We start from the raw sequence: 11,507 nt of genomic DNA on the forward strand, positions 1-11,507 counted from the left end.
CCGCCGCGTCCCGCCGAGCGCCCGCCGCCGCCGAACTAAGCCGCTCCCGCACCGCCCCGCCGACAGCCGCGACTCCTCCTCCGCCTTCCTCCTCCTCCTCAGCGGCCTGATGGGGCTTGTAGTCACAGCCGGACCGCCCCCCCCCACCTGGAGACCCTGGTGGCATTCCAGACGTCCCCCGGGGTTTCGCGGGCGGTGGTCGCCCCGAAGGCAGCGCAGGCTGCGCTCGGGGCAGCGCAGGGATGCCGGCCGTGTTGCTCCCCTCACCCCTGCACCCTTGCCCTGTGGCTCTTGATGGCCCCAGGGAAGCCCCAGGCCCCGTGGGTACAGGCTGGGGTGAGGGGCCTGCCTGCACCCCCCGTTATCCTGTGCAACAGCCGCTCTGGAGGCAGCGGGATGCAGGCAGTGCATGCAGGCAGCAGGGTGGGCAGAGCTCTGGGCAGCCTGGAGCCCCCCAGACATCCCCTCTGCAGAACAAGGCCCAGGGCAGATGTTTAAAGGGTCCCAAATCCTCATCCCCAAGTCCTTCCCAGGAGCCACCACTGCTGCAGTCCCTGCCCTTCCCAACTGTTTTCAGAGTTTGGAGGTTTGGAGCAGGAACGCGGCAGCTCTAACACAGAGCTCCCCAAAACTCTCAACATGCACTTTTGGCTTAGTCTCAGCTGGGGCCACACTCAGTCCCCTAGCCAAAAGGCAGAGTGGGATATTGTCACACCAGTGAGCCCAGCCTGACTTCTGTCCCCAGTTTGGGCACTCAGACGAGCTCCCCCGAAGCTGGACTGGCTCAGGGTAACACGGGTGGTGCAGGGCACTCAGCCCCCATGCAGGAAGCACTGTGGGAGCAGTCATGAGTCCAAGTCAGGGCATCCCGGGATGAAGACATCTCCAGTCAGCAGGGAAAGACCTGCCGAGGCAATGTGTAAGTGATTAAGTTATAAGAGGGAAGAGGACAGGCTGAATTAGCCCTGTCAGTCACTGGTGTTAGATTTGAACCAAATGCTGGGCATCCATCCCCAAGAGCAGCCTCCTCCTGCTTCAGGCACCCGTTCAGCTCCCCATGCCGAGACCTGCGGAATATTTCCCTTTCAGATTTGACAGATTTGTGGACAGGGAGAAGGGGGGAAGGTAACACACCTGCTGGGATGTTCTCCCAGCAAGCTGGAGATGGGAATTGTTTCAATGATGGCAGAGCCAACCCCAGCCCTACACATGCACGACTTACCCAATGTATATTTAGGGTGCAGTCACCCCTCCCCAGCCCTGCCAGGAGCTTTGGGCTGAAGGTGCCCACAGCTGCTGGACCTGCTATCCATGACTCCCACTGGGCTTCTGTCCCAGCCTTTTCTATGCTGGCTCCAAGACAGACCTTACAGGGCTACACTCATGATGGACAGGCTCTGTGGCTGCTGGTCATTTGGCATGGTTTTCTGCATGTTTGCATCAACAGGGCACAAGTTCTTGGGCCTTTGTCAATAAAGGTGCTTGGAAATGGCAGAAAATGGGGAAAACCACCCCCTGCTCCCAGGAGGCTCAAGGATCTGGCTGCATCCTTGGCCTCAGTGATCTCAGCATCATGTCGGCGCTCAGCACAGAAGTGACCATGAGCTGTCACCATCTGGTGGCATGAGTTGTGCACAAGCAAGTCCTTCAGGATGGACAGGGAGAGGAATGATCTCCTGGAGCAGGTGGGGGTCTGCAAGGGGCATGGCACGACTGAGGAGCAGAAGAGACCACAGAGCAAGCTGGAGCTCACTGCTGTCCCTTCCAGGGACCTGCAGGGGCTGGGGCAGTTCCTTGGCAGCAGCAGCCCGTGCTGGAACCCTGTCCTTCTCCTGGACCAGGGCAGGAAGCCTGTGATGTGCAGGGCTCTTCCACAAACACATTTGCACTGGTGATGCAGTTTTGAGGCTTGCGAGGCCAGAGCTTGGAGAGCTTTGTCTTGGCTGAGGAGGAACAAAGGCATTTGGGGAGCAGCTTCCCTGGGACAGGGCTCCCAGAGCTTGCACAGCCCCCTGCAGACAGCTGTGTCCCTGCAGGGTGTCACACATGGCCCCTGCAGAGTGTCACACACAGCCCCTGCAGAGTGTCACACAGTCCCTGCAGGGTGTCACACAGAGTCCCTTCGGGGTGTCACACAATCCCTGCAGGGTGTCACATAAAGTCCTTGCACGGTGTCACACACAGCTTCTGCAGGGTGACACACACAATCCCTACACGGTGTCACACACAGTCCCTGCAGGCTGTCACACACAGTCCCTGCACGGTGTCACACACAGCCCCTGCAGGGTGTCACACACAGTCCCTGCAGAGTGTCACACATGGCCCCTGCAGGGTGTCACACACAGTCCCTGCACGGTGTCACAGACAGTCCCTGCAGGGTGTCACACAGTCCCTGCAGGGTGTCACACAGAGTCCCTTCAGGGTGTCACACAGTCCCTGCATGGTGTCACACACAGTCCCTGCAGGGTGTCACACAGTCCCTGCAGGGTGTCACAGACAGTCCCTGCACGGTGTCACAGACAATCCCTGCATGGTGTCACACAGAGTCCCTTCAGGGTGTCACACACAGTCCCTGCAGGGTGTCACACAGTCCCTGCAGGGTAACACACACTGTCCCTGCAGGGTGTCACACAATCCCTGCAGGGTGTCACACAGTCCCTGCAGAGTGTCACACAGAGTCCCTTCAGGGTGTCACACAGTCCCTGCAGGGTGTCACACAGTCCCTTCAGGGTGTCACACAGTCCCTGCAGAGTGTCACACACAGTCCCTGCAGGTTGTCACACACAGTCCCTTCAGGGTGTCACACAGTCCCTGCAGGCTGTCACACACACGTGTGCACACATGTACCCCCTCCAGCCCCACGTGTGCCCTCCTGCACACTCAGTGCTGGCAGTCTGCCCGCCTCCACTTGCCAGCCCAAGGCCACGGGGTGGCCTTCATCCTCCTCCTCCTCATCTGCTGCCTGCACATGCCGGCTCCCAGCTGCGGCATCGGAAGCAGCAAAATCCAGCACAGGCAAAGCTGAGCCCTCCCCGCAGCGGGGACAGCCCGTCCCACCGGGCTGGCTTCCCCAGTCCCCAGGGAGGTTCCAGTGGGAACCGGACTGTGAAGAGGGGGCACAGAAAGGGCTGAGCCGGCAGAGGAGAGGCCCCGCACAATAGAGCGGCTCCCCCCTGACCTTGCCTTCCCCGTGAAAGATCTGCAGCTCTCTCCTCCTCCCCACTACAAAGGGGCTCCTTTCAGCCCCTAATTCTGCATTTAGAAAACAAAAGCAGATGCATCTAGTTTAGGTTTGGAGAGGGGGAGGCAAGAGCAAATGCTGAAGAACAAAGAGCTTTCCCTGACAGATCTGACTGACAAAGACTTTGTCAGCTCCATCTCTCCCTGAAAAGGCTGGAGCCCATCAGGGTGTGGGGCTCCTGGCAGGCAGCTGGCGGCTCCCAGCCCGGCCAGCAGAGCAGAGCACACACGTGTGGGACGTGCCCCAGCCCCGTGGGGCAGAGCTGAGCCTGCACATGTGTGCACTCGTGGTCTCGGGGACCCAGCCTGGTGCTGGGGCTCGGGCAGGACACGCCTGTGTGTCCCCAGAGCCAGCACCAAGGGCAGGCTGTGCCCCTGCCACCCTCTGTCCTAATCCCCAGCATGTGCTGGTGTCTCTTCCCACTGTCCCCTCACAGCCAGGCTGCAGGGTTTGCTCTGCACCCTGCAGGAGTTCCAGGTGTGTTGGCTGGCCTTGGCAAAGCACTTCCCATCACCTGGAACATCTGAGTCACAGAGAGCAGCCTGGCACGCTGCCCCAAGGCTGGCAGCTCAGCAGGGATGGGGTTTGCTGATGCCACCTCTAGGAGAACTCGAGCTCCTCTCATGGGCCACTGTCCAGCCCAGACTTTTGCACCCAAACTGCCTTTTTCTTTTCTTGGTCTCATCTCAACACCATAACCTCCCCCACCCACCACTACCTGGCTGTCCCTCTAGGAAACACATTTTTTAGGAGCCCCTGGCTGCCAAACTGCCCAAACACCATCTTCTTCATGGAGGTGAGGACCTGTTCCAGGACCAGCAGTGCTTGGGGCACCATAGTTGCAGTTTTAGGAGACTGGCAGGAGCTGATGGAGCAAGCTCAGCCAGGGAGAGCAGAACACCAATGCCACCCAGCCTTCAAAGCACCCAGCCCAGCTGTTTTTGCCATTTCCTTGACATTCTTGTGGTATCTCATTTTTAATCACAGCTGATAAAAGCTCTCAGCCCCATCACAGGGCTGAGAGTCCTGGCAGCCTCTGCCTGGGACAGGGCAGCTCCTGCTGGTCCTCACACTGAGACCCCAGCGTTGGGACCAACCCCTCCAGCCAGGCAGGAGCTCTGCTCCCTGCAATTGTCACATGCTGAGGGGCTCATTAAGACATCACATGATATTTTATTGTCTGCAGACAGCAGTCGAGGCAGGCAATTCCCCAGCAGTGCTTGCAGCCAGGCCAACATGTCCCCAGACTGGTGTCTGCCCAGGACAGGCACCCCGCTCCTCCCCAGGCAGAGGGAGAAGGGAGATGGGCTCAAGGGTGCTCAGGGCTCTGCATCCCCACAGGCACTCCTGGCACAAAGACAAAGCCCTCCCCACACTGCCAGAGCTGCCAGGTAAAGGGCTGAGCCATCCATGCCAAAAACCTGGTGCCCAAGAGTGCTGCCAGGCTCAGCCCTCTGCCCTGGGCAGTGCAGGCAGGCAGGCAGTTACCCACTGATGGTCCATCCAAGAGATCCTGCCCAGGGGGAGGCTCTGATCTGCTGGGAGGTGAGCAGGTGCCCTCAGAGGTGCTGCAGGGCTCATGCTCATCGTGTGGGATGATTATCTAGTGCAGTGTATCTCCTGTGCTGGGAGAGCTTGACTTCTGCCCCCATTGATTTGCAGAGGGAAATTAATGGTGTTTGTTTGACATTGCCCCTGTGGCACTGAGGCTGAGCTGCTGTATGAATGTCATTCTGTTCCAGCCCAGCTTGCTCCAGGGGCTGGGATGTTTAATAAGCTGTCCCAGGGGACCTCCAGCTCTTCCCATCAGATGCCCTGATGCTCGATGCATGCTGAGGCTTCTTGGGCTCCATGGGAATGCCCACACAGCCAGAGGGCTGGGGATGGAGCAGTGCATCCCTGTGGGCTGGAGAAAGGACGAGCTTTCTGGTGCTGCTCTGCTGCCCTGGTGACACCAGGACACCCCATGGCTTCCCAGGACTGTCTCTAGAGCCAGGGCAGGGCCAGGACACTGCCCATCCTGTCCCCTTGGCTCTCCACCCTGAGAAATCCTCCTGCTATCTTTGGATTGGCCTCAAAAGATATCCAGGGGCAGATAAAGGTGCTGAAGTCCATCAGAGCAGCAACAGCCACCTCCTAGGCTGTTATCTCATCTTCACAGGGGGAGGACACTCCAGATAAGAAACATCAGTGATTCACAGCCTTTATAGTGATGCAGGCATGAGACAAATCACTTGGGGGTCCTCCTCAGATGAGGACTCTCTCCCCTTATCTCACCCCTCCAGCAGTACCCACAGCACCCACACATTGTCCCTCTCCCTGCTGGGCACCAGGGACGAGGGGACTGGTCCCTGGGCTTGGTGGGATCCCTGGGAGTGTCCAGGGCACAGCCTGGGCTGGTGCAGACATCTGCACGGACATGGGATTCACCTCTGCTGTTCCTGTGTGAGAATGGAGCTGGCAGCTCCTTCTCTCAAGGCCAGATGCATTTCACCTTCTTGTTACTGCAAAGATTCTTCAGCTGGATAATCTGCTAATGGCATTTTCTGCACGCTGTCATTTGGAAGCCCAACAGCAGCTCCTTCCAGAGGGAGACGGGCTGTCATTATGTGTCATTACCCACGGGCCATGATTCCTCCCCCACTAACTGGAGCTGGTTTTTTTCTTTCAAGTACTACTTGGATGTTTACAGGGAAAAAAGCCACAGCTGGGGACAAAACAGCCAGGATGAGGACTTTTCCCTGCAAGAGTATAAAGGGAAAGCAATGCAAAACAAACTCAAGCAGGTTTAGCACCTGCAAGGAAGGACCCAAGCAGCTGGGTTCCTGTGCCCTGCCCAGGCTCTGATGATTGAGGGATCCAGTGGATCCCCTGCCTAGAGCTGCTCTGCAATGGTTGGCATAAAGCTGGGAAGCAGAGAGGCCAGAGCAGGATGGAGGGGTGGTTGTGGCTGTGTGGTGTAACTCTGCTGCCTCCCCATCTTCCTCTACCTCATCCAGAGCCTTGCATCCCCTGGATTTGGAAGTGAGTAGCCAGTTTTCCCTGGGCTCCCAGCACAGTCCCAGTCCCCTTTAACTCAGGGAGTTTTCTCCCAGTTCTCAGGCTGTTTCCTGTCTAGACAGCCCTGGAGAAGCCACTGTATTTATAGAGCAGGGCAGAGAGCTGTGCCCGCTTGCTCTGCCAAACCCACATGAGGCTGATGCTGCTGGCGAGGCCGGATGAAGATGCCTCCCACACGCTGGAAACAGGAGGAGGAGGAAGGCAAAGGAAACCACAGACAGACCCTAAACTCTCTCACCCCTCCAGATTGTAAATGGCTCCTCTCAGTGTCCAGGACTGCTGGGATCCTCCTGCCCTTTCCCTTACTCTCTAACAGAGAGGGGCCAGGAAAAGAATGACTGCAGGGCACTGCCAGGTAAAGGTGACTCAGTCACCAGCTCTGCCCAGGGTCCTGTCCTGACCAGCAGATATGGAGCAGGTGACTGGTGTATATATAGAGTAAGAGCTGCACAAGTGCATGAAAGCTTTTAAAATTTGACTCATTGATTAATTCATTTGGGCTTAATTTGCCGGGGAGGAGCATCCTCTGGTACTTCCACCTGCCAGCATTTGACTTAATTCACCCTTGTCTTGGCTGCTGAGCTGTGGAGGCATTAGAGCCTGTTTTAGCTGATGCTGGAGGACAGAGCACAGCCTGGCTCAGAGGATGGCCCTGGCAGAGGTTCCTGGCTCACAGGGAGCTGTTGCAGGGGGGTTTGGTGCCCAAAGAGTGAGAGCCCCCCTTCCTGCTCCGAGCACTGAGAGGTGACTCTGCAGGACTCAGAGATGTGCAGAGCCCCTTCAGCACTCCCAGCCCTTCCCAGCCCCTGCACTGCAGCCCTGGGGGCTCTGAGCACGGGGGATGAGAGCAACAGAAGCCAAACTGGGTTTCCAGGAAGCTTCCCCGTGATGGATTTATAGGCACAGTGCCCTTTTTACAGGAGTTCATGCTGGAAACAAGCTGCAGATGCTCTCCTTGGGGTCTCCAGCAACCAGTCCAGGTTTACTGCTGCAGCCTCACAGCTGTGCTTGGGCAGGGGCTCTGTGACTGTGCCCACCCCTCCCAGTGCTGCAGCTCCTGGAGACAGTGGCACAGAGGTGAGCCCAGCTGATGGCAGTGCCTGGGGCAGCCCCCGTGTCTGTCACCCGTGTCCCCGTGGGGCCAAGCCCCATGCCCAGCCAGGGCAGAGGTTTTCCCTGTCTCAAGCTGTTCCTGAGAGATGCCAAGGTGCAGGGAGAGTGTACTGGGCAGCCTCAGGGTTGGATTTGGCATGGGACTGAGCAGTGTGGGGTTAGCAGAGGCACTCGATGATCCCAAGGGTATTTTCCAACAGAAATGATTCCTGGATTCTGTGAATTCCCCAGGGAGCTCGGTGGCTAAGCTTGTGTAGCTGAGGGGGAGGCAGGTGATGCTCCAGCCTCTTGGAATGCAAAGTGCCCTGTCATGTCCCGCAGGCTGAGCCACACCAGGGGTGACCCTGGCTTGGTACCAAAGGCAAATTCAGGCCAAATAATCATGCAAATCTCCCACCCAGGAGCCCGAGGGTGGTGCCCCCAGGGGCTCGCACTGGCTGACAGAGTCACGGGCAGTTCCCAGCCTGAGGATGCAGCATTGCCTGCTCTGGGACCCTCCTTGGCCCTGGGGATCACCCAGTGCCCAGCCACAGGATTCTGGGTGGTCCCAGGGACCAGGAGCTCCACAGGTGCTCTGTGTGTGTGGACTCCAGTTCTTGGAAGGTGTTCCCTGAAGTTTTTGGGGACAATTTGCACCTCACCCCAGCACTTCCCATGCTCCTGCCATGCAGTGAGCAGCTGCAGCCCCAGGAAATGCTGAGCCACTGGCAACTCCCAGAAATTCCCCAGAATTGCTGTTTGGTCCTGTGGTGAGCAGAGAAGCCACGGAAAGAGTCCCTGGAGCATGCCAAGTGCTGGGGCAGGGCTTGCAGGGTCTCCTGCTTGCCCTGTCAGAGCTCCAGCACCACCAGCACATCCAGCAGGCTCTGAGGCTGGATAAGGTAGGGAAAATTTCGAGGCTGGGGCCAGGAGCATCCTGCCCTGCCCTGCCTGTGTGTGGAGCTGTCAGTGCACTGGGCAAACTCAGGGGATTAGCTCTGGGATTGGAGCTGGTGTGAAAAGTGACTCCCGTTTTGAATGGATAAAGCTGCTTTTCTCTCCTCTGCTCCAGCACGGCAGAAGCAGATCCAAGGTTTAATCCCTTCCGCCTGATCCTGCTCGTTAGACATAATGTAATTAACAGGCGAGGAGCTGCAAAGCTGTTTGTGCTCCAGGGTCACCTCGGAGAACAACAGGGCACCAACTGCCGCCAGGCAGGGCGGGGGCAGCGCAGGAATTCGGGGGGCTCGCCCACGGGGGGGGGCTCCGTGCAGGGGGCACGAGGCCCAGGGGACACCTGGCACGAGGGGAGGGACCCTGGCGCTGGCAGATGGGGGAAGGAGCCACCTGCAAGCCCCAAGGTGTCATCTCCGTCCTGCTGCTGCCTCTTGGCACATGGACCACCAAACCCTCCTGGGCTGGGCTAGGCTGGGCTGGGCTGGGGGTCCTTTTGGGTTTTTGTGGCTGAGATGACTTTTGAGGTATTACAAAGTCTTTTTTTCCCAACCTCGTGACTGAAGAAGAAGTTGAGATTTGTCAGTTTTGCTTTTTAAGGTTGTTTATTTTCTCTTATCTATTCCATTCTTTCTCTGACCTGCTGAGCTCTGTCCAGCAGGTCGGGTTGTGGCACAGCCACTGCTTTTGGAGTGGTGTTAATTTTTTATACTATGAATTACAATAATTTTCTAATACCTATCACCTATGTTAGACAGTCTGTCTCTACTCTAAACCAATCCAAAAGTGTCACCAGCACAGCAGAAGATGAAGGACAAGAAGGAGAAGGAGAAGGAGAAGGAGAAGGAGAAGGAGAAGGTGAAGGAGAAGGAGAAGGAGAAGGAGAAGGAAAAGGAGAAGAATAAGAAGAAGAAGAAGAAGAAGGGGAAGGGGAAGGGGAAGGAGGAGGAGGAGAGGACACACTTAGATTCCTCTATTTTGCTTCTTGAACCTCCATTCTTAAACTCCAAAATTCTAATTTTTCACCCTGTCACAAACTCACTGTCATTCTACTCAAACTCTTGTGGCTTGTAAATCTTCACACAAAGTGGGGAATTTTTTTAATGGACTAAAATCGAAGGCACAGGTGTTTTTGACTCCATGCCAAGGTTTCTGAGCTCTTTGCTGGGGTCTTGAATCACTCAGGGTAGCCAGAGGAATGTTTTGGGTCTTGACAGGGTCCCAGCTCCAGGCCCCCCCTGGGGGGATGCAGTGACTTCTTCCCCCAACAAAACAAGGGGGAAAGGTTGGGAAGGGGCAGGGAGCCCCCGGGCTGCCCCACCACCCCGGCCCCTCCCCACCTGTCACACTCTGGCTCTGTGGCCCTGCTGGAATAAAAGGCCCCATTTATTTGAGTTGTGCTAAATAAGTCAGCACAGCCTCACTGGCCTGGCTGAAGACACCCCTGGCTGTCCTCGGGAATGTCCCGGGGTGCCAGCTCCAAAGGCAGCTGTGGTGGGCCTTAGATCTTTATGGCCAGTAAAGGGGTCCGTGGCTAATTTATGCCCCTCCTATAATTTACAGCCTCTTTACAGCTGCTGTAAAATGACCTATAAATCACAGGCAACATCATAGTGCAGGGACAAAGCCCCGGCATCGTCACCTGCCAGTTGGCCGAGCTGGGGGCGGGTGGAGCCCACGGCAGGTACATCCCTGCTGCAGCCAGGCACTGGGAGCACTGGGAGCACTGGGAGCACTGGGAGCACTGGGAGCACTGGGCAGGGCTTGTCTGCCAGCTGCAGCCCCCTGGCTGTGTCGCTCCCTGTCCTCAATTCTCGGCTGCCTGGCACTGGTCCCCACTCTGTCCCCACCCCCTGGGGACCCTCGGTGCCTGGCATGGGAAGGGCAAGGCTGAGCTGGGCACCGTGGGCACTGTGGGCTCGTGTGGGGCTGAGGGGAAGCTCGGTGGTGCAACCCCACATTTCTCTTCACAGAGAAAAGCAAGGCACAATTCTTCCCCAGAATATTTCTGGGATTCGCATTCTCTGAACCTCAGAGAAAGGAAACACAATTCTTGTCATTTGCTGTGCCTGTGTTTGTGCCAAAGTAGAATGCAATATGGAGATTATTTCCCCAAAGTGATGGTGGATTGGTTCCTTGGCCTGTCAGGGCCAAGTGTGCAGCCCCACATTTCTCTTCACAGAGAAAAGCAAGGCACAATTCTTCCCAAGAATATTCTTATCTCACTTGCTGTGCCTGTGTTTGTGCCAAAGTAGAATGCAATGTGGAGATTGTTTACCCACAGTGATGGTGTTTTGTTTACCCACAGTGATGGTGTTTTGGTTCCTTGCCTATCAGGGCCAAGAGAGTGTGTGTGTGTGTCAAGAGTGTCAGGAGATTCAGTGCAGTGTGAGCAGTTGTGTGCAGAGCTGAGTGCTTGGCAGGTTTCAGTTTTAGATGTATAGAATACCACAGTATAATAAATAATAATAAATTATAGATAATTACATACTGTATAATTATATATTCATATAATGATGTTTTATTAATAATAAATTATTAACTAAAATATAATAAATAATAAAGTAATTAATTAGCCTTCAGATAAGATGGAGTCCTCCTCATCATCCTCCTTCGTCAGAAGCAAAACTATCCACTATAGAGTGGCCTTGCCCAGTGGTGCTGGCAGAGGCTGCTGCTCACAGGAAGGGCTGGCTCTGTCCCTTCTGTCCCTTGTGGGAGGAAGAGCAAAGCCCGGGCCCGCGGGCAGGAGGTGGTTTGTGCTCGGGCAGGAGGTGGTTTGTGCTCGGGCTGCAGCCAAGCCCCTGGGGCTCCGGGGCTCCTCTTGAGCAAATTCCCGGGTGGTGAGGAGGGAGGGGGCCTGACAGAGCCTGTCTTTGTGCCCAGGTGTGAGAGCAGAGCCGCTGTGGCACCCCCTGGCATCCAGCATCTGTCCTGACATCCAGCACTGAACATCGCCGGGCTCAGTGCCCTGGGTGCTGCTGGGCTCCCCTGGGGGGGTCCACAGGATGCAGAGGGGCAGGGGTCACCCACAGCTCCACAGAGCCAGGCTTGGCCACTCCAGCCCACTGCAGTGGTTATTTGAACTCCTCCAAACCCCATCTCCACGGCAGGATGATGGGTCCATGGCCCTGGCATGCAGCCAACAGCCTGGGGCCGT

This window comes from Haemorhous mexicanus, chromosome 30 (assembly GCF_027477595.1).
Source record: "Haemorhous mexicanus isolate bHaeMex1 chromosome 30, bHaeMex1.pri, whole genome shotgun sequence".
NCBI lineage: Eukaryota > Metazoa > Chordata > Aves > Passeriformes > Fringillidae > Haemorhous > Haemorhous mexicanus.